This window comes from Giraffa tippelskirchi, chromosome 6 (assembly GCF_054371585.1).
Source record: "Giraffa tippelskirchi isolate mGirTip1 chromosome 6, T2T-mGirTip1v1.2.pri, whole genome shotgun sequence".
In the NCBI taxonomy this organism is placed as follows: domain Eukaryota; kingdom Metazoa; phylum Chordata; class Mammalia; order Artiodactyla; family Giraffidae; genus Giraffa; species Giraffa tippelskirchi.
The window spans coordinates 123,441,831-123,469,070 of record NC_137280.1 but is presented as its reverse complement, the minus strand read 5'-3'; the positions used below and the strand labels follow the sequence as shown (position 1 = coordinate 123,469,070).

The following is a 27,240-nucleotide window of genomic DNA, read 5'->3' as shown; positions in this document are numbered from 1 at the left end:
GAGGTAGGGTGGAGATGCACCAGTGGTAGACCTGATAGCATGCCAGATTAATTTAGTTCCATACCACCAAGACCTTTGTTTGATTTGCCCTTTGCTCTGATGCCACCCAGAGTGTAACAGAGCTTTCCTGGAATGTTTCCCAAGCTAGGACTACTAGGGGAAGCATCCATCTTATGTGTGCATATGTGCATTCCTGAGTACAGTCCTGACTGCAGTAGAAGCAGTGAGTCATAAAGGGACGAACAACAACCAAGATGTCCCTCCTGAGTGTCACCACACCAGTATATGTGATAGCAAAAAAGATGGTGGAGGGTTGGCCAGCGAGGAAAAAGTGATTTTTGTTCTCGAGCTATTAGGACCAATCCTTCCAGTTCATTTCCACAGATTCCACAAAAGGAATATCTAAGGAGTTGAGACAAAAGCCATCAGAGAGCCTCCTCTGGTCTACCAAGAGCTAGTGCTACCAGAGGAAGAAGCCCATTGCATTTCCAATCTGACCAGATCCTTCAATTCCCAATCTGTGTCCTCAAAAACCTCATGGTCAACAGCAGGGCTTCTATCCACATAGATAGGAGACACAGCCGTGACAAAGACTCACTTTCAGGTCGCTGGCCCCTGAGGCAGGCAGCCAAGAGAGTAACCTCTAGCCTGAGAGACGTTCCCGGAGCTAGAGCTCTGCCTCGCTCTCAAACATGCTTCTGTAACTCTGCTCCTAGCAAGGCTAGGAGCTTCCATACATGGGGTCTAAGTAAAAGTACATAGTAACAGCATGGATCACAGTTCCCCTGAAAGTCTATGATCCGACAAATTAGGTTAGTAGTTGTAATTCCCCATGCAATTACGAAATAGTCAAAGAGACCAGGGAAAGATGACCGAGAAAGGAAAAGTTCAGTCCACATGCTTTGCCCATTTCTGGTCACTCCCCTCGCAGGGACCTTGGGTTTCTCTTGGCATTGGCAGGTCGGTATAAACTCCCAACAAGGCTCCCCTTTTTGGGGTTGCCTTCAGTCATGACAAAGTCATTACGAAGGCACTGCAAAACCACAGAACAGGGCTCATCACTTGCTTCGTGCAGGACATGTCATTCATTCACACAAGCACACCATAGAGTTAGTAAAGCAAATCAGAAAACTTGCATTCTGAGAAAGCAGAGAGGCTAGAACTCTGAGTGTTCTTACCTTGTCCTGAAGATCCCGGACAAGCCCCCAAGATGATAGCTTATGTTGAACGATGTCGGATTCTTGATCTCTGAAGAAGAAGATTTAGCTTTGGGACCAGGGACCGGGCTTGATCATTCAAGAGCTTTTGTGTAGCAGAGTTTTATTAAAGTAAGAAAAGGGACAGAGAAACCTTCTGACATAGACCTCAGAAGGGGGACGGAGAATGCCCCTTAAGTGTATTTCTCAATTTCCAAATGCAACAGAAAGTTTCTAGTTACGTTTTTTTTAGTAACATCTATCTTGTGGTTAGAGAAACACTTTATAATTTCAATCATTTGAAAATAATTGAGACTTTCTGTTAGTGTATGAACAGTTTTTATAAGTGTTCACATGTGCCTGAAAAGAACATGTCTTCTACACTTTGATTATGAGATAGCCTGCCTGCCTTTCCCTTTCTTCCTCCCTTCTGCCCCTCTCTTTCCTCTGGATATGAAATTTTATGATGACATTTGTTTTCTCTTAGTGAATTAAATGTATTATTCCATCCTGCCTTCTGTTGTTGCTGTTAAGAATCTGGCTATCAAGTGATCACTGTTGTGAAAATAATCCCTGTCCCTCAATCTCTGCCTACTTTGTTTGTATTGTATGTCTTATCCTCACAAGGCAGCCAGGGGTGGGGTTGCCGAGATGCAGCTGGGTCAAGGGACCTTCCTCCCCCAAGGGTGGGTCTGCCCCACTGGGGGCTGGTTTTCAGGCAGACCATCATGGGCACCGATGGAAGGCTCCTGGGGCACAGGGGGCAGGCTTGGGTGAGGGCATCACACTTCTAGAGCTAGAGGTAACACGGCATGTTCTTCTCTATCACCAGAGGCTCTTCCATGGGACCATACCACTCACCACACAGCTGTTCTTGTCAATGAGGAACTTGGTAAATTTTCATTTGATGGCATTTCCCAGTGTGCTCCTCCCCTTGGGCTGAATTTTTATCCACTTCCACAGAGGGTGGGCATTATCCCCATTCACATAGATCTTACTGAACTTACCGAATTTGATGCTGTAGCCATGGCGAACTCTTTGATCTCAGCATTGCTTCCTGGCTCCTGCCACCTGAACTGGTTGCAAGGGAAGGCCAGAATCTGTAAACGACACTCTGCACATTGGCTGTTCATTTCTCCCAGCTGAGTGTAGTTTACATCTGTCTTGCCTCTTTGCAAGGTCACAGTGGTGACTATGCACACTTAGCCTGGTGCTTGTCCAGGTTAACCATGCTCCCGTCAATGTTCTTGACTGAGAATTCCTACATGGAGTGTGCCTAGTGCCATTTGTCACCGGACACATACATGGTGCTGACCAGGAGCGGGCAGGGCCCCACAGAGTAGTGCCAGCTTCAGCAGGTGGTACAGACGGCTCCCAACTGTCTACTTTGAAGATTTTCTGTTTTTATGATTTTTCTGTACATGATGATGTATTTAGGTGTGGATTAAAAAAAAAAAATTCCTGCTTGGAGTTTGTTGAATTTATTCAATCTGGATTTGTGTCTTTCATCTGTTCTAGAACATTTATAGCTATTATAGCTTGAAATATTGTCTCTGCCTGTTTCTTTTTCCTATCTTTTTGAGATTCCAAAGAAACATATGTTAGACCTTCTTATTCAGTAGTCTTTCATGTTTTTTTTTACCTGTTTTCCATATTTCCCCTCTATATGCCACTTCTATTGAAATCTCAATAGTTTTGTGCAGTGTATCTTCTGGTTTACTTGTTTTCCCTTCTACTGTGTCTAATCTACTATTGAATCTGTCCATTAAATACTCAGTTACGAATTTATAGTTCTAATTTTTAGAAGTTTTATTTGTATCTTGTCAAAGTTTGATTTATTCCTTTCTAAAATTTCCTATTTGCTGCAGATATTTTAAAGGATGTCTTTTATTTAAACTTAGTATACATATTTTAAAATACATATTTTTACAATTCCAGGTCTTTTTCTACCAGTTTGCATCAATGGTACCTTGTTTCCTTACAAGCTTGGTGGTGGTTTTACTATACTACTCATTATTATTAAAAATTATTTGGAGCAGATTTGAGTTCTCTTCTGCCAGGTGCCTAGAGGTAATTAATGATCTGCAACCATGGCAAATCAAGTTTATAACTTGAGGTTTTTTAGTCTGCCCAAGAGATGTGAATCTAGATTGTAAACTATATGGAAGCAGATTGTAGCTTCAGTTTTTTGGGGTCAGCTTTTTCTTTTCCTTTTTCTTTTTCCTCCACTTCCCTGTGCTCCCCACACAGCTGTTGTACTGAGGATTGCCAGGGCAGTCTTTCTAATTCACCTTTAAGCTAGAAATTCAAAAGACTAAACACTGAGGAAAATTAGTGGAGAGTTCCCAGTTTGGGTGGCTCTAGACTTTGACTTTATTCTCCTTTCCCCACAAGGCTGCCAAAACCAAAACCCAAGTTGAATGATCAATGAATGCTGCAGGGTTGAGGGGCTTTAGTACTCTGGTTCTGTTTTGTCTCTTCCTTAGCTTTCGGTTTTGTAATTCCTAAACATTTTGTTGCTTTTTTGATGCTTTTAGTGACATATTTTTATATTCAGGTTTTTTTGTTTTCAGAGTGGTTTGATCTGAATAATATAACTCACTTTATTGGAAATGAGTTGGCCATTGATTTTTTTCAAAAAAATATTGCAGACTATCTTACTAAACTATTTTATTGTTTATAAAAGATTTTCAGTTTATTCTTTACTTTATGCAGTCAAAATACCTGCAAAGAAAAATACATATTTTCTTTTATAGTGATATAGTAGGTCATTTGTTTTTGACAGAAATCCTTTTGGTATTTCATGATTATACGTGATGATGGCATTTGATGTGTATGTGTGTTTTATCTATTTTTATATGTGTTTATATTACATATGTTTATGTCAAGTAAATATGTTAGACTAGCATTCAGTTCAGTTCAATCGCTCAGTTGTGTCCAACTCTTTGCAACCCCATGAACTGCAGCACGCCAGGCTTCCCTGCCCATCACCAGCTCCCAGAGTCTACCCAAACCAATGTCCATTGAGTCAGTGATGCCATCCAGCCATCTCATCCTCTGTTGTCCCCTTCTTCTCCTGCCCGCAATCTTTCCCAACATCAGGGTCTTTTCCAATGAGTCAGCTCTTTGCATTAGGTGGCCAAAGTATTGGAGTTTCAGCTTCAACATCAGTCCTTCCAATGAACACCCAGGACTGATCTCCTTTAGGATGGACTGGCTGGATCTCGTTGCAGTCCAAGGGACTCTCAAGAGTCTTCTCCAACACTACAGTTCAAAAGCATCAATTCTTATGCACTCAGCTTTCTTTATAGTCCAGCTCTCACATCCATACATGACCACTGGAAAAACCATAGCCTTGACTAGATGGACCTTTGTTAGCAAAGTAATGTCTCTGCTTTTTAATATGCTGTCTAGATTGGTCATCGTTTTTCTTCCAAGGAGCAAGCATCTTTTAATTTCATAGCTGCAGTCATCATCTGCAGTGATTTTGGAGCCCCCCAAATTAAAGTCTGTCACTGTTTCCATTGTTTCCCCATCTATTTGCCATGCAATGATGGGACCAGATGCCATGATCTTCATTTTTTGAATGTTGAGTTTTAAGCCAGCTTTTTCACTCTCCTCTTTCACTTTCATCAAGAGTCTCTTTAGCTCATCTTCACTTTCTGCCATAAGGGTAGTGTCACCTGCACATCTGAGGTCATTGGTATTTCTCCCTGCAATCTTGATTCCAGCTTGTGCTTTACCCAGCCCAGCATTTTGCATGATGTAGTCTGCATGTGCTGTAGGTAATACTATTCTGGCTTTATAGAACAGGGTAATTGCTTAAGGACTCCCAAATGGTTTATGGGAGGACTTAAATTGAAGAAAGTAGGGAAAACCACTAGACCATTCAGGTATGACCTAAATCAGATCCCTTACGATTATACAGTGGAAGTGACAGATTCAAGGGATTAGATCTGATAGACAGAGTGCCTGAAGAACTATGGACGGAGGTTCATGACATTGTACAGGAGGCAGTGATCAAGACCATCCCCAAGAAAAAGAAATGCAGAAAGGCAAAATGGTTGTCTGATGAGGCCTTACAAATAGCTGAGAAAAGAAGCTAAAGGCAAAGGAGAAAAGGAAAGATATACCCATTTGAATGCAGAGTTCCAAAGAATAGCAAGGAGAGATAGGAAAGCCTTCCTCGGTGATCAATGCAAAGAAATAGAGTAAAACGGTACAATGGAAAAGACTAGAGATCTCTTCAAGAAAATTAGAGATACCAAGGGAACATTTCTTGCAAAGATGGGCCCAATAAAGGACAGAGATGTCATAGACCTAACAGAAGCAGAAGATATGAAGAAGAGGTGGCAAGAATACACAGAAGAACAATGCAAAAAAAAGATCTTCATGACCCAGATAACCATGATGGTGTGATCACTCACCTAGAGCCAGACATCCTGGAATGCAAAGTCAAGTGGGCCTTAGGAAGCATCACTATGAATAAAGCTGGTGGAGGTGATGGAATTCCAGTTGAGCTATTTCAAATCCTAAAAGATGATGCTGTGAAAGTGGTGCACTCAATATGCCATCAAATTTGGAAAACTCAGCAGTGGCCCCAGGACTGGAAAAGGTCAGTTTTCATTCCAATCCCAAAGAAGGGCAATGCCAAAGAATGTTCAAACTGCCGCACAATTGCACTCATCTCACACGCTAGCAAAGTAATGCTCAAAATTCTCCAAGTCAGGATTCAACAGTACATGAACCATGAACTTCCAGATGTTCAAGCTGGTTTTAGAAAAGGCAGATGAACCAGAGGTCAAAAGGCCAACATCCATTGCATCATAGAAAAAACAACAAGGTTCCAGAAAAACATCTGCTTCTGCTTCGTTGACTATGCCAAAGCCTTTGACTGTGTGGATCACAACAAACTGTGGAAAATTCTGAAAGAGATGGGAATACCAGACCACCTTACCTACCTCCTGAGAAATCTGTATGCAGGTCAAGAAGCAACAGTTAGAACTGGATGTGGAACAACAGACTGGTTCCAAATCAGGAAAGGAGTATGTCAAGGCTGTATCTTGTCACCCTGCTTATTTAACTTATATGCAGAGTACATCATGAGAAATGCTGGGCTGGATGAAGCACAAGCTGGAATCAAGATTGTTGGGAGAAATACCAATGACCTCAGATATGCAAATGATACCACCCTTCTGGCAGAAAGTGAAGAAGAGCTAAAAAGCCTCTTGATGAAAGTGAAAGAGGGAGTGAAAAAGTTGGCTTAAAGCTCAACATTCAGAAAACTAAGAACATGGCATCTGGTCCCGTCACTTCATGGCAGATGGATGGGGAAACAATGGAAACAGAGATTTTATTTGGGGGGGCTCCAAAATCACTGCAGATGGTGTTGCAGCCATGAAATTAAAAGATGCTTGCTCCTTGGAAGAAAAACTATGACCAACCTAGGCAGCATATTAAAAAGAAAAGATATTACTGCTGTAGTCCGTGAGGTGACAAAGAGTCGGACACGACTGAGTGACTGAACTCAACACCTTAAACCCAGAACTTGATGTTAAAGCCCATGTTCATTCTTTAGTTTGAAGAGTTAACAGATTCCCATAAAGAGAGCCATGTTTCTAAGGGTCTTGAGTGTGATACTAGTCTTTTTATTCATCCGTTATGCAAGCTCTGAACTTTGATATTTTGAAGTTGCAGGCAATGAGATGAGGATGTAATCGTTCAGTCGCTAAGTTGTGTGTGACTCTTTGAGACCCCCATGAACTGCGGCATGCCAGGGTTTCCTGTCCTTCACCATCTCATGGAACTTGCTCAAACTCATCTACATTGAGTTGGTGTTGCCATCCAACCATCTCATCCTCTGTCGTCCCCTTCTCCTGCCTTCAATCTTTCCCAGCATCAGGGTCTTTCCCAGTGGACCAGCTCTTCCAGGTGGCCACAGTTTTGGAGCTTCAGCATCAGTCCTTGCAATGAATATTTAGGGTTGATTTCGTTTCGGATTGACTGGTTTGATCTCCTTGCTGCCCAAGGAGTCTTGCTGCCCAAGTCAAGAGTCTTCTCTAGCACCACAGTTCAGAAGTACCAGTTCTTCAGTGTTCAGCATTCTTTATGGTCCAACTCTCACATCTGTACATGACTAGTGGAAAAACCGTAGCTTTGTCTATATAACCCTTTGTCAGTAAAGTGATGTCTCTGCTTTTTAATACACTGTTGTCATAGCTTTTCTTCCAAGGAGCAAATGTCTTTTAATTCCATGGCTGCTGTTACCATCTGCAGTGATTTTGGAGCCCAAGAAAGTAAAGTCTCTCACTGTCCATTGTTTCACCATCTATTTTCCATGAAGTGATGGGACCAGATGTCATGATCTTAGATTTTTGAATGTTGAGTTTTAAGCCAACTTTTTCACTCTCCTCTTTCACCTTCTTCAAGAGGCTCCTTAGTTCCTCTTCACTTTCTGCCATTAAAGTGGTATCATCTGCATATCTGAAATTGTTGATATTTCTCCCAGCAATCTTGGCTGGAGGAATCACAAGCTGAAATCAAAAGGTAGTAGATGGGATGTATGGAAAGGTCTCTTTATTCAGGCCATCTGTGATAGCCAGCAGTCTGAGTGGTGGTCAGGATGTGACTTGATAAAAATCTGTCTGTTCCTTCCTTTCTCTCCATGGTCTGCTTATGCTTTAGTATGGCAGTCCAGTGGGCGCTGGCTAGCATGAGCCTCCTTAGGAAATTCATGGCCACTCTCTTTTGCCCATTGGAGATAAACCGTGAAAACAGCTCTGACCTACCTTTCCAGGAACGAGGCTGCTCAGACTGGGCAAGCATGTTTGGAAGTTTGCTGCTCTGGTTCATTTTTCAAAACAGTTGAGTCCCTTCTCCGTGGTTTCTCTGTGGGATTTAAGTTACAGTGTCAGAGATGGGAAACTTTCTTTTGTCATACTTCCTCTCTTTTCTACCTCCCTTCAAGCACTTCTGAGTGTTTTATTTATTTAGTTATGATCAGTTAGACGTTTTCTCTCCCAGCCGTTCATCTGCAGGTAACATTAGTTACAGAGGAGAACCCAGAAAGACAAGGGGGCAGGCAGTAATTGAAGAATGGCAGGAAATATCAACCCTGTCCCTGCTGATGACAGCCATATTTCACAGCTTGCACTTCCTGAGTAGACGACTTGGGAAAGGGGAGTCTCAGAGCTTTTTCAGGAAGTTGGCTGCATCCCATTATCTCCAAATGTGTGCAAAGTGTTTAATGAACAGCACTGGGTACAAGGCTGTCATGTGGCTGTGGAGCAGAAGGATTTGCTCGTATTGGACAATTCATAATCCCTTTGTTTCAGGGAAATCTCTAAGACTGACTTCACAGGCTGCTTCCCAACCCCCATTGCATACACAGCCTTGAGGTTTAAAGCTAATTTATTTCTATCTCATTTTCTTTCAGCTTTATATACTGGGTTTAATCAGTTGCTTTAGTCTCACTGCCCCTTCAGCCAGGCTTGCCGAGAAAGGATTATAGCTGGGCCCTCATGCCCCAGCTTCATCTGGAGCATCTGGTCAGAGTGCCAGAACACAGAATATCTCAGAGGCTTCCTCTGATCTTTGACTGGCAAACGCAGGGTAGTTTAAGTTGTCATGGAGTCTTCCTTTTATAAAACATCCAGACTATGAGAAGGATAAAGGGGAAGCTGAAGACTCTTAAAAACCAGCTGGAAAGTGCATGAAGACTAAAATGTAGTCCACCTGCTCAGTTCCCAGGAGTCCTCCCCAAGTTCCTTTTTGTGATGAGGTCGTTTAGATTCTCACTCCAAGGGAAAAGGCCATTCCAGTAGGGTTTCTGTTTGGGTGAGGGTTCCTGAGGGGCATCCTGAGGGATTTTCCTTCATGATGGGCACTATGGTACTTCACTCTGAGCAAGTATCTTTTCACAGTCCTCAGTGTCTTTGTGGAAAACTCTTTTGGGTGTGTGTCCACACTGGGGTGAGTGTTAAGATTCAAAAAAAAGCAAAGGCTAAGCAGAAGGTGAGCCCAGGAGTAAACTTGCTGGGCAGTTTTCAGGCAGGAAGAGAGGACAGAAATCAGCAAACCCTGGTGCATACCTTTGCCATCTAACATGAAATGCTTATTGCATAGATGCTCTTGCCAAAGAACTGTGGAAAATAGCTGAGTGGAGGAGCCTCCAATCCCCCTTAGTGTCTCTGTTGAAATGATTTATTCAAGACCACAGAGCCAGCTGGCAGACAAAATGAAAAGATGAGTCAGAAATTCTGTAATTTTTTTCAAGCTAAGATGTGGCCTTCAGGTAGCATTTCCTGCACAGAGGACTCTTGGGATACAGAGCAGCGTGTTCCTGCAAGATTAAGATAAAGCCCCTCTCTCCAGTCCTGTAACTCACAGTAAACTGTGCATTAGATGAGCTGCAGTTTCTGCTTTTGCAAAAGTAAGAAATTGTTGGGGGCTTATCAAGCTAGATAGTGCCTTATGGGGTGTCTTACATAAAGTGTCTGGCCTGCCCTCCCTCTCCATCCCTCCACTTTCCTTTCCCTTCTCTCCTTTGTTGCTTCAACCTTGTCTTCAGATAGTCATGGTGATCACTTGGGTCCTTGCATCTTTCTAACTACAGCTAATCCTGATCCTGCATTCTTTTTTTGTTTGTTTTGTTTTTTAAGTAATTTTTATTTCTTTTTGCCTGTGCTGGGTCTTTGTTGCTGGATGGGCTTTCTCTAATTGCAGTGGGCAGGGCTACTCTTCATTGTAGTGTATGGGCTTCTCATTGCAGTGGCTTCTCTTGTTGAAGAACACAGGCTTCAGTAGTTCTGGCACATGGGCTCAGTAGTTGCTCTTCCTGGGCTCTAGTGTGCAGGCTCAGTAGTTGTGGTACATGGCTTAATTGCTCCACGACATGTAGGATCTTCGAGGACCAGGGATTGAACCCATGTCTTCTGCACTGGCAGGCAGATTGTTTACCACTGAGCTACCAGGGAAGCCCTGGTCCTACATTCTTAAAGTCTGCACCCAAAGGCTCACTAAAACTGCCCAGCTAAGAGACGTGTAAGAGTCTTATTTTCTCCATAAAATGTGGGTAGACCTCTCTATAGTATTTTGGCAGATGTCCAGATTAGTGTCATGAGGTGACTTATTCAAATTTAAATTTTATGTCTTCAGCTCTGATTTGGTAATATATTCACATGGTTCAAAAGTCAAAGGACACTAAAGGCCATGGTGAACTTCCTCACACCCCATCCCTGTGCCATCCAGGTTCCCTTCATCAAAGCAACCAAGGGTTGCCAGTTTCTTCTAGAGATATTTATGTATAGTCTAAGCAAATATACCCATATAGTGTTTTTTCCTATATTTACACAAAGGGTACTTCACTGTGTATACAACTTACTTGTTTCCATTTAACAATATATCACAGACATCATTCTTTATCAGTACATAAACAGCTTCTTAGGAGGTGACTTTCATTTTAATAAATGTAGAATGACTCAGGTAGAAACCTTTGGGGAAGTGTGTGCATTGACCCATGTTTAAAAATGACAGTGCTCCAATTAGACGTATTACTTAGGCACAATTTATTGTTTAAATGAAGGATGTATTTGATTGTTGTGTCTAAGAAGTGATTACTGATGGCTTTTTAGAGCCAGTATGACTCACAAAGCATCTTTGATGATAAGTTTAGAATGACTGTGTCATTAGTTCTGATTGGGAGTTTGTGCAATTCAGAATTTTAGTTTAAAACCTGTTAAGGGAGGAAAGCAACCATAAACTTGGCCATAAACTTGGTCTCCTTGGCTGCAGTGCTTTCCCTATGTTGTGCTGGGACCATTTTGTAATAATCAGGGGGCTGCACTAGGTCTGCCATGGCCACTCAGCACTTTGGATCTGGAGATGCCCAGATCTTTCTTTGCAACTATGAAAAGTAAAAATAAAAAAGCTTAGCTATTTACATTTTCCCTCCTGAAACCTGCTGACAGTTGGGAATGCTTCCAGACCCAGGTGGCTGACTGGTTGGGCTCTAGCCCTCTTGTGGTTATGTTCTTGGTAAAGAGATGATCCAAGAAAGATCAGGGAATGAGTTGGGGTGAGTAGGACAGCTCCATCTTGAGTGTTTGCCAGGGCAGCCACTTTAATGCTTGTGGGAGAGCCAGGCTATTTACAGAAGATAAAAGCCACATTTTTTTGCTTTGGAGGAGTGCATTGGTTTAGAATCCTCAGGGCCAATATAAGACATCCAGAGGTTCTGAACACTGAAAAGAATATGGTACCCATCTCCCCCAACCCTCAAATCACCTACTCCCCACAAATAGATAACTCAAAATAGAAGTAATTCCAAATTTTAAATTAAGTCTGCTAGCCCCAGGAAAGATGGCTCGTTATATTTTTTACAAAAATATGTCAAATTGACTTTGGGCTTTTTTCCTCACCTTTTTTGGGTACCCATGCTTTACTGATGCCCAAGGACAAATTAAGCGTCTCTGTTGCATGATCTAACATTGAGAGTTTCTATACCCACTTCCTAGGATTTGTGTGACAAGCATTATTTTACAGTATCAATAATTTTGAAGTTTTTAAAAAGAATGTACTTTTGTTTATTTAATATTATCTTTACCCAGACTGAACATTAGAATAGCTCTGAAATTTTCCTCCAAGAAATGCATTTTCTTCTTGAGTGTTCCATGATGAAATCAGTCTTAATTTCAGTTCAACTAGTGTGTAAAAACACACAGTGAGTGATTATTAGTCCCTGAAGGAGGCAAGACAGATGGAGCCCAGAATGGAATTGGCTTTATGATTAATTGAATCCTTGAAGAGCTGAATAGAGTTAGAGCTGATCCAGCCCAATCCGCGTCTTGAGACGGCTGGTGCTGTCCCGAGCCTGAGAGAGGAAAGGGTCACAGCAACCCAGATTTATCCTCTATTAAAATGGATTGGATATATGTACCAGACAGTTCCCATTTTTAAGCCATTGATGCAGGATAATTGGAATGGAAACAAACAAGATTAGAACTAGATTACAGGTATTTGTGCAAGTTGCCTTCTAAGTCGATCAGAGTCCATGATTTGTTCTGAGGGTGCGTTATCATTAGAGTGAATCATTGAAACTCAGCGACACATCTGGAGCCAGCCAGCCAGAAGGGAGAGAGGGAGGGGGGAGCAGAAGGCTGCTTAGGGTAGGGAACTGGGCACAACTGTGGAGTGCTTTTCGGCTTTTGGGGCAGAAGTTTTCCAGAGAGAATTTTAATTTAATTTTGCTCTTTCTTCTTTCCAGCAGAGATGCATGAAAGTATAGGTTTGAAATGACTGCCTCCTTTCCATAGTGAATAGATGGGTGTGTTCTTTTTTTAATGTTTGGACCAAACAGTCACCTAGGGCAGCTTCTGCCTATGGAGACCCTGCCATCCAGGGAGAGAGGAGGACGAAGGCCTTCTAGGTGCTAAGGAGGACTGCAGCCATGTGAGTTACCAAGTCCATTAGGATTCGGTGCCCTGGTGCCTTGCCAGAAGGCCTATTAGTACAGAACATCATGTGTGGAGCTAGAGAGCTCAGGTTTGCTTTCATGGATGGGCTCCACTCTTCTGGGCCTGGGGCTGAGGGAGGAAGTCCAGGTTCCCTCATAGCCCTCTGCTCCACTGACTCTAGCTGTGGGCATCGGCTGGGGTGTCAGGCAGAGGATCCTCAGCCCGAGGGTGACTCTCATCTAGTCCTGTACTCACATGGGTCACAGTCTCAGATCTGGAGCCAGCTAACTAACATCTGAGTAATTGTTTTACATATAAAAACACGAGGAATAGGTACATAAGGGGCTTTCTCACTAGAGACGTGTTGCCACCATCCCTGTCCTTTCTGAGTTACCTTCCAGGCACTGGTGCTCATGTCACGTTCCTGGCAACATGCTGGGTTTAGGTGCATAGAAGCCTCGTCTGATAGGCCAACCTTACCCTTACCTTCGAACTGAGCTTTTTTTCTTTTTTCCATTTTGAGCTCTTGTGAGTCAGGCTGCAGGCAACTCATTTACATTGGAGACAGTCAGAAGGCAAGCATCTTGAAGTCTACTTTCATTTTGCAGTGGGAGGTGTTTTCCTGTTGAATTGCTAACCTGGCAGGTCAGAGGGAATCATAAAGGATCTCGCTCATCCCTAGATGGAACAGAGTACAGCAGAGCACCTCCGAAGGGGGTGAAAAAACCTTCCTTGATGACAGTTCTGGCATTCTCTAAGCCTAGAGAGTACTTTCCCCAAGGGAACGAGATGAGGTTTTCTTGGTCCTGGCGGCAGAGAAGGTGAAGCCACGGTCCATAGCGCACACTTAGGCCGCTGTAGAGCTAAGAACTGGGCTTGCTTCTCTCCTCCCCTTTTTTTCCTCCCCAGTGTCCTGCTGTTACATTGGCCCTGCTAGCTGCTCTGGCTGTGGTTTCCACTGCTACCATTGTGTCAGGAACAAAGGAGTTTAATTTGCTTGTTTTGTTGGAGTTCCCTTTATGAAGAATGGTGTCTAATCCCTGAGCTGAGAGGCATCTAATCCCCCTGTGTCTGTTACAGCCTTTGTTCCTGTCTGAGTTGTCTGCTCCTTTTCCAGCTCAGCCTCAGCTGGACCCTAAGAGCCAGCAGTGCTCAGCAGACTCTCCTTCTCGCTTTTGTGTGGGTGTGTGGGGAGAGGAAGGGGGATGGCGATCCTTAGGGGGCTTGGCCTGGTTTCCTGGACCTGAAAGGACTCAAGTGTGAATGCGAAAAGGAGGAATTAGTGGTGCAGTGCCAGTCTTGCCTGGGACCAAGTGGTCCTTGGCATCCAGGTCTCAGTACTCATTCCTCTTTTTGTGCTTGAGCCTGGACATGACCTCTCATCTGCTTAAAGCAGTGCTGTTCCTGTAAGCGCAGCTGCTCTATTCAGTGACAAGAGGACAGGCTTGACATTTAACCTTGCTTGTTAAAACAGGTGAAAGAGGAACTTAGCAGTGCCATCTTTGGTTCTCCAGACTTTGGTTGGAATCCGTCCTCTGGGGCAGGGGGCAGATATAGCCACCTTTGCTAACCCCCCAAGGAAGGCCAGTATGACAGGAAGCTCTTACTTTAGTCTCCAGGTTGTCACATACTGCTTGTGGCTGTCGTCTCCCACCTGTCTGTCCAGTGTCCAGGGCTGTGGACAGGGAGAGATGTGGTCAGAGAGATGGCTGAAAGAGGCCATTCCCTGCAGCGGAAACTCATAATCTGTGGTTAGGATCTGTCTCTGGGAGGAGGGGTGCCTCCTAGGCTTGTGTCTCACAGACTGTCTCTTTCTGTTTGGGCTTCAGTGTTGCTCATGTTCAGAGTTTCTGCCAGGCCTTGTTGTCACTTCTATGGGGCCAGTGTTCTCTATTATGACTGGGTAGGTGGACAAACTCTATGGGAAAGCCTGGAACATGGGAGACCCATAAGTGTGGGATAGGTGGTGGCAGGACAGACGTCTGCTTGGACACATATCTCTGTATGTCTCATGCAATATGAGGGCCGTGTCCTTGCCCTGCTCCCCTCTCTGTGTGGCACCCCAGCCTCTGGACTGCTGTGCAAATGTGATTCTTGATGACAAGCTGGAAGGGGAGGACTAAGCCAGGTAGCAGTCAGGGCTAAGGGCTTCCCACCAAGGGGGACAGTTTTTGGAATAGTGCCAGCTACCACCTGCCACCACAGGTAAGTTGTTAAGAGGTGACTTTATCTGCTTTAGTGTCCCCAAAGAAGCATGCTGGGGAAGTCCTACAGGAAGCAGAAATACCATGCGGGGATGCTGAGGGACCCACAAGCCAGGAGCACCAAGACCCCACTGACTTGGACAGGGACGTTAGCCAAAGCCCTTGACCTCTCTGCACTCTTAGCTGGAACTGGGGAATAGTCTCTTACGCCTCCTGGGGCCATGGAGAGTGATGAGATTATTCCAATAAAATGGCTCTGATTGTCTTGGAAGAAGAATGCAGTATCTCTGCCAGTAGTGGTTGTTATAAATAGTGACACTTGAAAATCGATAGGGCACCACTCAGAGGAGCTGAAAGTACTGCCCACGCTTGTTTGTTTTCCAGTTTATTCTCACCTTTTCCTAATGAAGGGAGGGGCAGATGCTGCCCGCGCTGCACACCTCACTGAGGGTTGGGAGGATTAGCTGCGAGCTAATGAGCACAACAGAACTGTGAACTGGGCAGAAGCATTTGGCGGCCTTGCTTATTGCCCATGGCAAACAGGTGGAGAAGGGCCAGCTCATCTGACAAATGTTTACTGAATTGTGGCTCCTGTTACTTTCCAAAGAGATGGAAAGATGAATTTGGCGTGTTTACTGTCCTCAAAATGTTTATAGAGTCTACATCAAGGCATGAAGAATGTTGAGAAATAACCAGAATAACTGCAGTATTCCAGACACCGAGCTAAGAGGTTTACATTCATTTTGTCATTGAATTTATCCAGTAGGTTACTATGATGAATAAATATAACTATCATTTACATTTTATTAATGAGGAAATGAGACCTATGTGACCTGTTTCCCTAGGGTCGCGTAGCTAGACTGTGTTAGAGCTAAGATGTGAACCCGGGCAGTGTGACTCAAAAGCCAAGTTTTTCACCAATGTGCCATGCCAAAGTGATGACAAATGCTGAAGGAGAGACAGAAACATTGAGAAAGACAGGTACATTGAGGGACAGAGAGAGACAGAGATGGGGGAAGGGGAAAGAGAGGAGAAAAGATGGATGGAAAAGTGAGGAGATGAGAGAGGTTGAGAGAGGACCAGCTAGATATGTGGTGGTTTTCTATTGTTTTATCTGCCTGTGAGTGATAATCAGCCTTATTCTTTGCCTTTATTTCCATGTGCTGTAGATCAGATCCAACCCTAGGAGGAAAATCAGGATTTCTATCAGGAAAGGGCAGTAGATAAGAAACTTGATATTGGTGGATCACCAATCCCGGGAAATGACCCTCATCAAACACTCCTGTCACAAAGGACTCTGCTGCCTTGGGAGTGTAGTTTGGGGTTTCTTCCCTCCTTTTTGATAGATTGAGTAATGGTGCCTCTGTAGTTGAATTCTGCATTGGAGTCCTTTGCTCACTTGCCTCCTCATCACCACAGGCTCCCTTTGGAATCTTTGAGAGTATGAGTGCCCATCTCAGCTTGTGATCCTGAGCCCAGAATGCTTCTCAGAAGAAATCATCTACTTATTGCTGGAGATAAGCACCCAGGGTGAATCTCTAATGCACATATGAGGCTTCTGTGGCAGTGTTGGACCCACACCTCTGGGAGGAGAGTTTGCCTGTTGTCACCAAGCACAGGAAGGAGACCCTGTCAGTGGGGAGAGGGTCAAGCACAGTATTTTTAGCAAGTAATCCTTTATTGTTTATTCAGCCACTTTAAAAATAGATACCACCCTTTCTTGCTAATTGGCACCATTTGTCATTCTCTGTCCTTGATTTTCACACACTGAACTGTTCATGAATATTTATTTACCCTTCCAGGGCAACTCCATAAGTGTGTTTGTGTGTGTGTGCACGTGTGCACACACATGCTTGCATGCGTCACACAAGCTCTTTCTGCCCCTCCTTTCTTTCCTGTCATGAAAGATGACATAGTGGGAGGCAGAGGCTTCTTGAATCCCTTTCTTTGATGCTGATGAGTTCCCACACATGTGTTTCACATTCCTGCTTGTGAAGCTACCTCTCTGCCTGCCCGGATTGTCCAAACCTTTCCCACAACTCAGCCAACCTTGAACTCCCATACCATACCTCTGCCCTCTTTGCCTAGCTGGTGAAATGCTCCCCCTTGGCAGTGAAGTCCAGGATCCCCAAGGTGCTTTGATGAGGTACCCTGGCTTGAACCTTAGGCTCTTCAGATTTGTTGTTGTTGTTCTTGGCAACGGCTAGACAAGGGGCTTCCCAGGTGGTGCTAGTGGTGAAGAACCTACCTGCAAACGCAAGAGACACAAGAGACGTGGGTTTGATCCCTGGAAGATCCCCTGAAGGAGAGCATGGAAACCCACTCCAGTAATCTTGCCTGGAGAATCCTACAAACAGAGTAGTCCATGGGGTCACAGAGTTGGACATGACTGAGCGACTAACACACACATACACACTCCACTACTCATTAGGTGTCAAATGTTAGGCAACTTATGTAATCCCTCAAACAGTTTCTTTGTCTGTGAAGTAGGGATAACCAGCCTACCTAAGGTTGGTTATTGGAGAGAATTAAATGTGGTATACTTGTAAAGCATGTAGAAGACTGCCTAGCAGGTAGTGATCAGAATGGTAACTGCTATTATTATCATCTTTGTTCACCCAAATGTTAACTCAGAGAGTTGGCTCAGGACACTTTGTGTGGGCAAGGCAGTAGAAGGCACATAGTCATTAGAGCTTTGCTTGCTCTGAAAATATTTTTTTAAGATTTCATATGTATTATCTCCTCTGACCCAAAGAAATGCGTGCTCAATGTAAACTTTCCAAACCTTAAAGTAATATGTAGTATAGAAAGTTGAAATGACATCAAAAGGACATAGATCAGTTGCAGAGAACTGCCTATTGGTAGTTTATTCACTCATGCAACAAATATACATTGAGTGCTCATTATGTACATCTTCTGAGTAGCATTGTGAAGGGTAAGGGAGGTAATGTAAAAAGAGTGCCTTGCACATGGTGAGCAGCCAGTAAGCACGCAGTAATGATAGCTTTATTATTATTACTGTTACTCTGACTGGAGGCAGAGGTATGGGCATTGTTTTAAGCAGGCTTTTTTTTTTCTTTCCCAGCTGGAGAGCTGGGATATATGGGTCATAAAGTTGATTATCCTCTCTTGTATAGTGTTCTGGATCTTAGGGGCTTAGTCAGAGCTTTTGCTGGCCTGTGGCCCTGACACTGGGCCCAGTTCTTCCATTGATGTGTCACTTGCAGGAAACAGAACACTGTGAAATGTCTCTCTTGTTTCCTTGTTGATCATTAGTTTCTTGTATTGCTGTATAACAAATTACTTCCAAACTTAGTGAGTTCAACCAACAGTATTCATTGATTATTTCTCACAATTTCTGTGAGTCATCAATTTTGAAATGTAGTCAAGATGTTGGCTGGGCTACATGATCTGCTTCCAGCTCTCATGCCTGACAAGTTGGTACTGGCTGCTGGTTAGAGGTCTTAGTTCCTTTCCACGTGAGCCTCTTCACAGGGCTGTTCATGTATCCCCCATGGCTCCTTTCAGAGTGAATAACAGAAAAAGAGCAAGGCAGAAGTGTCATTACCTTTCATGATGTAGCCTCAGAAATCAGCACCATCACCTCCTCTGTCTTCTTTCTGTTACACAGATAAGCCATGTTCAGTGGCAGAGGGAAGTATACAAAGGAATCAATACCAGAAGGCAAGGATTCTTGGTGACCATTTTGGAGACTGGCTCCCATACCTAGAACACCAGAACGCTTTCCTAAAAAGACCCTGTGGAGGGAATCCCAGGCATCAGTCCCTTTGTCGATACTTGTCTATGAGGTCAGTGTTACCCACAACCCTTCCCCAAGCTCCACCTTCCCCAAGCACTGTAGGTGCTGAACTTTCTCTTAGCTGAAGTGCTGGCATATCAGGGGGAGGACAGTGGTTTGATTTTTCAGTCTTTGATCATGATAATAGCTAAAGTGAGTGACAGAAGACTGCTTTCTTGCAGCTCTGTCAGTGACTTGTGCATTAGACTTTGGATTTCTTGAGGTGGACTGACCAGTTGACCAAGCCTCCTCTTACAAGCTTTCAGAGGAGGGGGGCCGTTTTTGGTACATTGAAATCCAGTCATTTCAAGATGAGGGTAAATGGTATTGTACTAAAAAAGGGCTATTAACATTTTCATTCCTTATAGTATCATGTGTTCTGTTAGGAAGAGTCTCCCTTATGGATTGGGAGAGGTAAGAGTTGGGTGGCAAAAGTGCATCTTGGTTAAGAACCTGGGCTCTGGATAGACAGGCCTCTTGACACTCTGTATCCTGGACAAGTTACTTAACCTTCTAAGTTTCAGCTTCCTCAGCCGAGAAGTGGAGACAGTGCTGCTTCACTGACTCACTGTGAGGATTAAATGAAATAATGTACATGTAGTATAAACGAAACTCCTAGCACAGAGCATGGCACATGGTACACAAATACAAGAGCTATCCATAATAATATTGTTGGCATCAGTCTCATCATCATTATTCTTGCTCTCTTTGACCCTAAGTTAGACGAGGAGAGGAGCAGTGACTTACCCAGTAGCACAGAGGGACTCTGGGCCTATGGACTCCATCACTCCTCCAGCATGTATACTTTCCAGCTTGAATGTCCTTCCATGTGATGCCTGAACCACAAATAGAAGTTTGGGCAACTCCCAATTATCTAGGGTGAATAATTCACTCTGAGATAATCTGTGTGCCTGGCCAGCTTCTCAGATCAGCTGACTGGATTATTCTCCTCTTTCAATTATTCAACAGTACAAGTAATTGAGAGCTGGCATTAGAATGTGAAGGCTGTGAGGTCATCTCCTCTTGTTCTCAGTTGCTCAGCCCTGCCAGTGGTGATGTTTCAGAGGAGCATGAAGGCTATAGAGAGGAGCCCAAGGAGGGAGGACAAAAGTGGGGTCGGGTTTGAGAATGAAGGATGAGAGCCCTGGAATGACATCCTGGGGAAAGCAAAGCTGCTGACCACAGACCGGGAGAGCTAGCAAGGAATGGTTTACAAGGTGCCTTTTCTCTCACCTGGGCCAGAGGGAGGGCCCCTGTTGGAGTCAAGCGTCATGCTTCCCTGAGGAACTCTTTGAATTTAAATTTGAAATTTTTTTTGTTTTTGACTGAGCCATGCATCTTCCAGGATCGTAGTTCCCTGATCAAGGATCGAACTCAGGTCACCTGCAGTGGAAGTACAGAGTCCTAACCACTGTACTGCCATGGAATTCCTGACTCTGAAATGTTAGCTATTCCTGGAGTCCCTTAAAATATGGTTGACCATCCTCTTCCCTCTGTTTGGCATCAGGGGACTGCCTTAGGAAACTCGAGGAGCCAAACCTTCCTATAAAGTAGGGGCTCTACATTGAAATGATCCCTTCGTATAAAAAGTAAACAAAGATTTATTTACACATTTATAGTGCATATAAAGACATAATATAAAAATCAGCTTTTATCTCTGAGGGTGTGAGGAAGAGGTTTTGAAAAAGATAGAGGAACTTTTCTATTTTGCATCTTCTATGCTGTTATGAATCTTTTTTTTTTTTTTTTACCATGAGCTTATATCATTTTCTAATTAAAAGGTAGAATGAGATCAAAACATATAAGAAGTTGCTATTGGGTTTTCTGTTGTGAGTTCTTTGAATTGTTGTGGTATGTAGCCTTTAGTTGGCTTGATTTTTGGAGTTGGACGCAACAGTTCATTCAGATCCCTTCAGCCAGGTGGCCAGTGAGGCATTATTCTTGAACACCATGGCCCAGGCTCCCTTAGAGTTAAGTTAATGGGGCTTAACAAGCACTCATCTGCCCCTCATCACCAGTGCCTTAGTCCCGAGGTTGCCATCCTCCCTCCTGCTCTTATCATCACCACTCTCTCCTTCCCTAAGGACCCAGGAACCATTTCCCCTGCATCCGCTAGACCCGGGGTTACCCTGAAGTTATCCATTTAGATTCCTTTTTGCTTCTGAGAAGGAGGATTAAACTCTTAATCCAGATACTATTTTGATATGTGGTTTGTCCAAGATCAGTAATTTTGAAGGGAAGAGAAAGGTTAGTTGGTATTTGAGCTGTTTCTCTTGAGTTTAAAAAAAAAAAACAACAACTTTCATTTAGTTTGTGGGTTAGAAAAAGTTGTTTGAGCTCAGTTTGGGGTTCATAGTTACTGAGGTTCACGCCAGGTCTTGACTGGTGGTTGGTTCCAGCATGTATTTAGGAGGAGCAGGGGCAGAGTGGAGGCAGGAGCTTTTTTGTCTTTGGGGCTGTTAACAGCAGCATTAAATTGTGATGTGTGTGGAGCAGGAGCAGAGCCAGCTCAAAGAGCCCTGGGCCAGAGGGCCCATCTGTGGGCAAGCTGCTTTTCAGCCTGGCTGGAGGTTCTTACATCTGAGCCCAGCATGGCTGCATTAGGCCAAACCCTCAAACGTGGCTCCAGAGTACTAGGCATAGCCAGAGCATTTAGCTGCTCCACGTGGAAGCTGAACTCCATTTTCCTGCATTTCCATTTCTTGAGAAGACCTTAGTGGCAGAAAGAACTTGGTAGACACATGTTGGCCAGCATCACTGCTTAGGGCAGGCTCCAGGTCAGTAGTGAAGTTGTTAGAATGGCTCAAGAATGTGCAGAAGTTGGGAGCTGAATGAAGCCTAGAGATGCCTCTGCTGGATCTGGCTCCTGAAGGTCCCTGTGATCTCTTGTTCCCAGCTGGCCTTAGAGCAAAGAGGCCTCCTGAATTTGTCTCACCTCTCCCCAAGCCCTTCTGGGCTTTTGGAGGAAGGGTGTGACTTGTTTAGGCTGAAGGAGATAGGAGTTTCCAGAGTCCCTTGAGAAGGGGATAATTAGCCTGAGAGATGACTTAGGCTGTTGGCTGGGGCCTGATGAGGGAGTTAGAGGAGTTCGTGCTGTGCTCTGGAGGTGAGGAAGGCCAGGGACTCTCTTCCTTCAAGCCAGATTAGGGGGAGAGCCCGAATGCAAGCACTTTGTGTTAGATGCTGAGCAAGTGGTGGCTTTTGTGTCAATGGGGATGTGGTGGGTTTTCCCCTTTTGTACCTAAAATACCTGCTTTCCTCTCCAAGAGGTAGAAATATCCTGGAATAGAGAGCCACTCTATGGAGCCATTGGTAGGAATGGCAGTGATTCTGGAGGGAGCCACATACCTATTCTTAGCTCCTTATCAAATACGCTGAGCTGAAGTTTCCAGGTTTGGGGAGTCATATTCTTCATGGTTGGTGGGTGCTGTGGGAAGGAGGTTTGAGTTGTGGGTAAAGGAAACCTCCAAGGAGTTGGTTGTCTGAAGACTTTATGCTTTAATACTGTGTGAGTTTCCTAAGTATGAAGCTGCTTGGTGTCCATGTGGTTTTGTGCTTGGGCCGTGGGGACAGATCTGTAAGGATGGGCCCCTGTTAAAGGACTTCCCTGGCAGTCCAGTGGTTAAGGCTCTGCAGTTCCATTGCAGGAGGGCATGGGTTTGATCCCTGGTTGGGGAACTAAGATGCTACATGCCACGGGGTACAGCTCCCCCCTCCCTCCCAACCCCCCTACAGAAAGGGGACAGATAGCAAGCCATTTGGAGCATGTAACCAGACTGTTACATACCTGGCCTGACTCCCAGTCTAGCTCCAAACAGCCAATTACTATCCAATATTATGGCTTGAATCCCATGGACAGAGGAGCCTAGTAGGCTACAGTCCATGGGGTCGCAAAAGTCGGACACGACTTAGTGACTAAACCACCAACCATTATGGCTTGAGGTGGTATGAAACAGTATGGTGAGCTGTGAAGGCTCTTGATTTATATTGTTTTTGGTCTCTCAAAACATTCTTCTATCTTCCTCCTTTGGAAACCACCTTCTTTCTTTTGGGAATAAGGCTGTTAGTCTTTGTGACCCACCTCTTCTGTTCCCAGTTAGGATTTGTCATATAACCTGGACTAGACATTTGTAGTGCCTCTTCCATCTGTGCAGTGACTGGCCCAGGGGTTGGCATGTGACACAGGCAGGACCAATCAAAGTCCTGCCCTGGAATTCTATCCCACTTGAGAGGGAGAATTCCTTATGCTGGGATTGATGCATTTGGGGGCAACCAGTGGCCGTCAGACTCATCTTTCTGTGGAGAATGCAACTTCATCTAGAGAGAAGGCAGAGCCCAGAGATGTAGCTTGAGGGAGGGCCTGGCATGCTGAGCCTCTGGACCCAGTTTTCCTTTTACTTTCATCATCATTCTTCATGATGGGTCCCAACAAACTAAGTTTTTCTGTTAGATGAATCTGAATTCAGTTTTGATCCCTCAGAAAGAGTCCTGATTAATAGAAAACGGCTTCCAACTGATCTAACTCTTTGCTTCCAAATAGCCAGTATCGTGTCCAGGGAAGCTGCTTCATGGCTGGGACCCCATACAGAAAACTTGCTTCATACATGTTGGGTGCTCACTTCATGTTACTTCCCTGAGTAACAGTACCCTCTCCATCTGCTGCCAACCTGTGGGAGAAGGGTGGAGACCTGAGCCTGGATCTCCCAGCCTGCCTCTTGGTGTCAGTTAATCTTGTCATCTGTGCATGCATTTTTCATCTCCTTCCTCTGCTTCTGCAGAGATAAATACAAACTGTCAGTCTTGCTTTGCAGGGGCTTGCCAAACATGCCAGTGATGGGGAGTTGATCAGTCTACCGCAGGCTCCTGTCTTCCATATGTACAGAGGGAACCATATTCCCGTGGCACAGTGCTATTTGAGGCTGCAAATCTGATTATGTCCCTCTGAAATTGGGCTGTCCTCTGGTGCCCAGCTTGAGCTGGTGCTGAATTTATTGTCCTTAAAACATCAGGGCAATGTTAGAGGTTCCTTGCCCACTGCTTCTTTCCCAAGCTGCTTGTGCCAGCTGCGGGGCCCTTGTGAGGCTGTTAGGTGTCTCTCTGTGGCAGATTCATTGTTCCATATTTTTATTTAATTACTTACTTTTACAGCTCTTAGAATAAATCTAATTATCCATCTGTTATGCTACATTATGCCACTGCAGTTCACGCAATTCTTTCTCATTGTATGATATTTGTTAACTTGACCTTGCCCTCTTCCAGTGTTCATGCTCCCCTGTGTGGCTCTGTGCCACCTTCTCAGTGGATCCCCAGCACGTCAGTCTGTTAGGGCCCCTGGCAGAGCCGACTGTGGGTGGCTCTTAGATGAAGCAGAGGTTGGTGGAGTTTGGAGTAGTTCAGAGGGAGGAGCATGGCCAAGGAGCCACCTGCAAGGCCAGGCCGACCTGACTTCGGTTTGGAAAGCTGGATTGGTATTAGGCTGCAAAGAAAGAAAGCAGAAGTTGTAGCCTAAGTCCCTGGTCTTTAGCCAGAGTGCTGTTGTCAAGGTCAGCCAGATGAGGAAGTGACAGGAAGGAGGTGACAGTGTACACGTGCGGACATGTCTGTGACTGTCCCGCCATGGCTGGCAAGTGGTGCCTGACATTAAGAGTGAGTCGGCTGATCTCAGACACAGCACAAGTGGAAGTTACCTACTGGAGACTGATTTCAGGAACCACGTGGAAGATCCTGGCCCCCAGATTGTTTTGGTTTTTTTATTCTTTTTCTGCTGCCTAAAAAATTTTAATACTATTAGGAGTTAATGTCTTGATTTTTTAAATACATGCATTACCTCTCTTTGGGGACAAATATAGATACTCCCAGAAGGGGTATGCCAGGGGTCATGGAACACCTCTGCTGTGTCCATTTTCTCAAGCAGTTGGGAAAGCATGGTGATGGGGACACACAGAGAGTTGATTTAGGAGTCAAACTGGAGGAGGAAAGGAAGAGAAGGCAAAAATTGAGAACATTAACTGGGATCTGCCTTGTGTGAGCCCTTGCAGTGGTGGGTAAGCTGCTCAGAATGGGAGAGAGGTCGTGTGTCCAACCCATCCACATACCTAGTTATAGGGCTGGACCACCCAGACCTCAGTGTCCCAGCAGGGGAGTGACAGCAAGCTGGCCTTATCCTTTTAGGCAGCTGCTGCTCATTGAGTACTGGCTACTGGGCTAGACCATCTAGAAAGTGAGGTTACAGGTGAATAGGCAGCAAGGCATAGTCCATGTCCTTGACAGTGGTGACGATTTAGTAGGGGAGACAGACTTTGACCAAGTCTGTTGAGTGAAGGGGTCCCAGGAATGCATAGCAGGGGCCCTGTGTGGGAGGTGGTCACTGAGGGCTTCTTTGAGGAAACGGTTGGAGAGAGACCTGGAGGAATAAGGACTAGCCTGATGAAACTGGGGCCAGGGATGGGGAATGTTTGGGGGAGGACACTCCAGGCAGAGAGGTAGTGGTGATCTGTTGCACATTTGAGTTGAGAAGTTCATTGCAGGAGGAGGTCAGTTTTTGTTTTTACGTGGGCTTGTTTTCAGCGGGTTCCTGAATGGAAACACTGAGGCTGCTTCACTGATTCCTTGGGGGCATATGTGTGTGGCCAGATAGGCTTTCTGTATGGAGACACTTGGGTCAGAGGCTCTGTGTTCTACTGCCTCATCCTCCAAGGTACCCACAGCCCAGGGCTGGGCCTGCTACGCTGGCTGAGGCCTCCCCAACCCCCTGCCTCTGGCCCAAACCCACATAAAAGGTCTTCTGGATGCAGGCCCGGTTTGGAGCTCATTATAGCCTCATGGCCAGGCCCTCCATTTTCCCTTCCAGGTTAAGACTTGGCAGGTATCAAAGACTGCCAGGAACACCCCACAGGCCTTCTCCCTTAATGATCTTGCTACCGCTCCCAGTCTGCATGGCCTTCTTAGCCAAGCTTTTCTCACCAGAGCCTCTGGTGACTTTTCACAAGCTTTTCTTCATTCCAGCAAGCAAGATTCAGTGACTAATTGCTGGTATTTTTTTTTTTTTCTTCAAGACTATTTATATAGACTGTCATGTTGGGGGTGGGGAGGAGCAGGCTATAGTCTTGGGGGACTGATGTTTCCTGCTATTGCCGTCATTAGACTGAGGCCCATGTGGTATTGATGTCCGCACTTTGTCTTTATTCTTGTATTTTTTGTTGTTTCGACATTTGGTTCTTTGAACATCTAACATGCCTTTTATGCTTCTCATCTCCCACAGAAGATTGTTGTATTTTGCCCCCCACCGAAGCTGTGTTTTCCTTTTGTCAGATTTCTCACTTTCTTCTTTATTGTATTTTAATCAGTGTGGCCATGTAGGTCTGGGTTTTATTGGGAGCTTTTCATCTTCTTGGCAGTGGCCCTTGGGGCCTAGGTCTTCTTGCAGAAGCTGGGCTCTGCCACAAGCCGCTGAAGCAGGTTTCTCCTGGCCAGGGCTGGATAGAGCCCAGCCTGTCATCTGTCCAGGGACACTCCAGCGTAGTTGTTCTGAGATGTAATCAGGCATCAGCACCAGGCTGCTGCTGCTGCTGCTAAGTCACTTCAGTTGTGTCCGACTCTGTGCGACCCCACAGACGGCAGCCCACCAGGCTCCGCGGTCCCTGGGATTCTCCAGGCAAGAATACTGGAGTGGGTTGCCATTTCCTTTTCCAGTGCATGAAAGGGAAAAGTGAAAGTGAAGTCGCTCAGTTGTGTCCGACTCTTAGCGACCCCATGGACTGTAGCCCACCAGGCTCCTCCGTCCATGGGATTTTCCAGGCAAGAGTACTGGAGTGGAGTGCCATTGCCTTCTCCGATCAGCACCAGAAAGACTTGTTAAAATACAGATTTCCAAGCCCCATCCCCAAAGTTTCTGATTCACTAGGTCTGGGTTGGGGCCTGAGAATTTTTACTTTACCCTTGTTCCAAGGTGATGCTGGTACTGCTGGTCCAGAGACCACACTTTGAAAACCATGGTATTAGTGTAATTCCTGCTTTACTTTGAGCCAGAGTGTCCAGGGTCCTATGGACGGGACAATAGTGAGGGACCAGATTCCTTCCCCGAACTGGTCCAGCTCTCCAAAACTAAATGATAGCAGATGTTGGCAGTGGCAGCATAATGTTTTAAACACTTTTACACTGCTTTCAATCACCCTGTATTGTTTGATCCTGAAAAACAGACCCCTTGGTTAAGTAACTCAGCTTCTTGACAAATAATAGAAGTAAAGTTCATATAAGTTCAGGACTTTTTGATAGCGTGTGGCGTAGCCCCAGTGGAATTCAGATCTCTTGGCTCGTGTTCTTGAGCTTTCAGGCCTCAGCCACTTATTAGCTATGTGACCGTGAGAAAAAAGCTACTTAACTTTTCCTGAGTCAGCTTATTGATTTGTAAAATGGGGGTAATAATAATGTTTGCCCCATAGAGTTGTAGTGACAATTATGTGACTTAATATTTGAAAAGCACTTAATTGTTGTTAAGTGTTGGAACCCCAGAATCTATTCTCCTAATGACTGTGAGGCGCTGCCCTTATTTTTGTATTTCTGCTGTCACCAAGGCCCAGGAGAATGTC

General features: G+C 44.8%; 1 protein-coding gene and 1 pseudogene across 50 annotated transcripts in view; one reads left to right on the top strand and one right to left on the bottom strand.

Annotated features, from left to right (window-relative positions):
* The window catches only part of SIL1 (SIL1 nucleotide exchange factor), a 286,900-nt gene that overhangs the window by 240,733 nt on the left and 18,927 nt on the right, over positions 1-27,240 (top strand). The window lies entirely within an intron of this gene.
* LOC145509390 (phospholipid hydroperoxide glutathione peroxidase pseudogene) lies at positions 1,993-26,645 on the bottom strand (annotated as a pseudogene).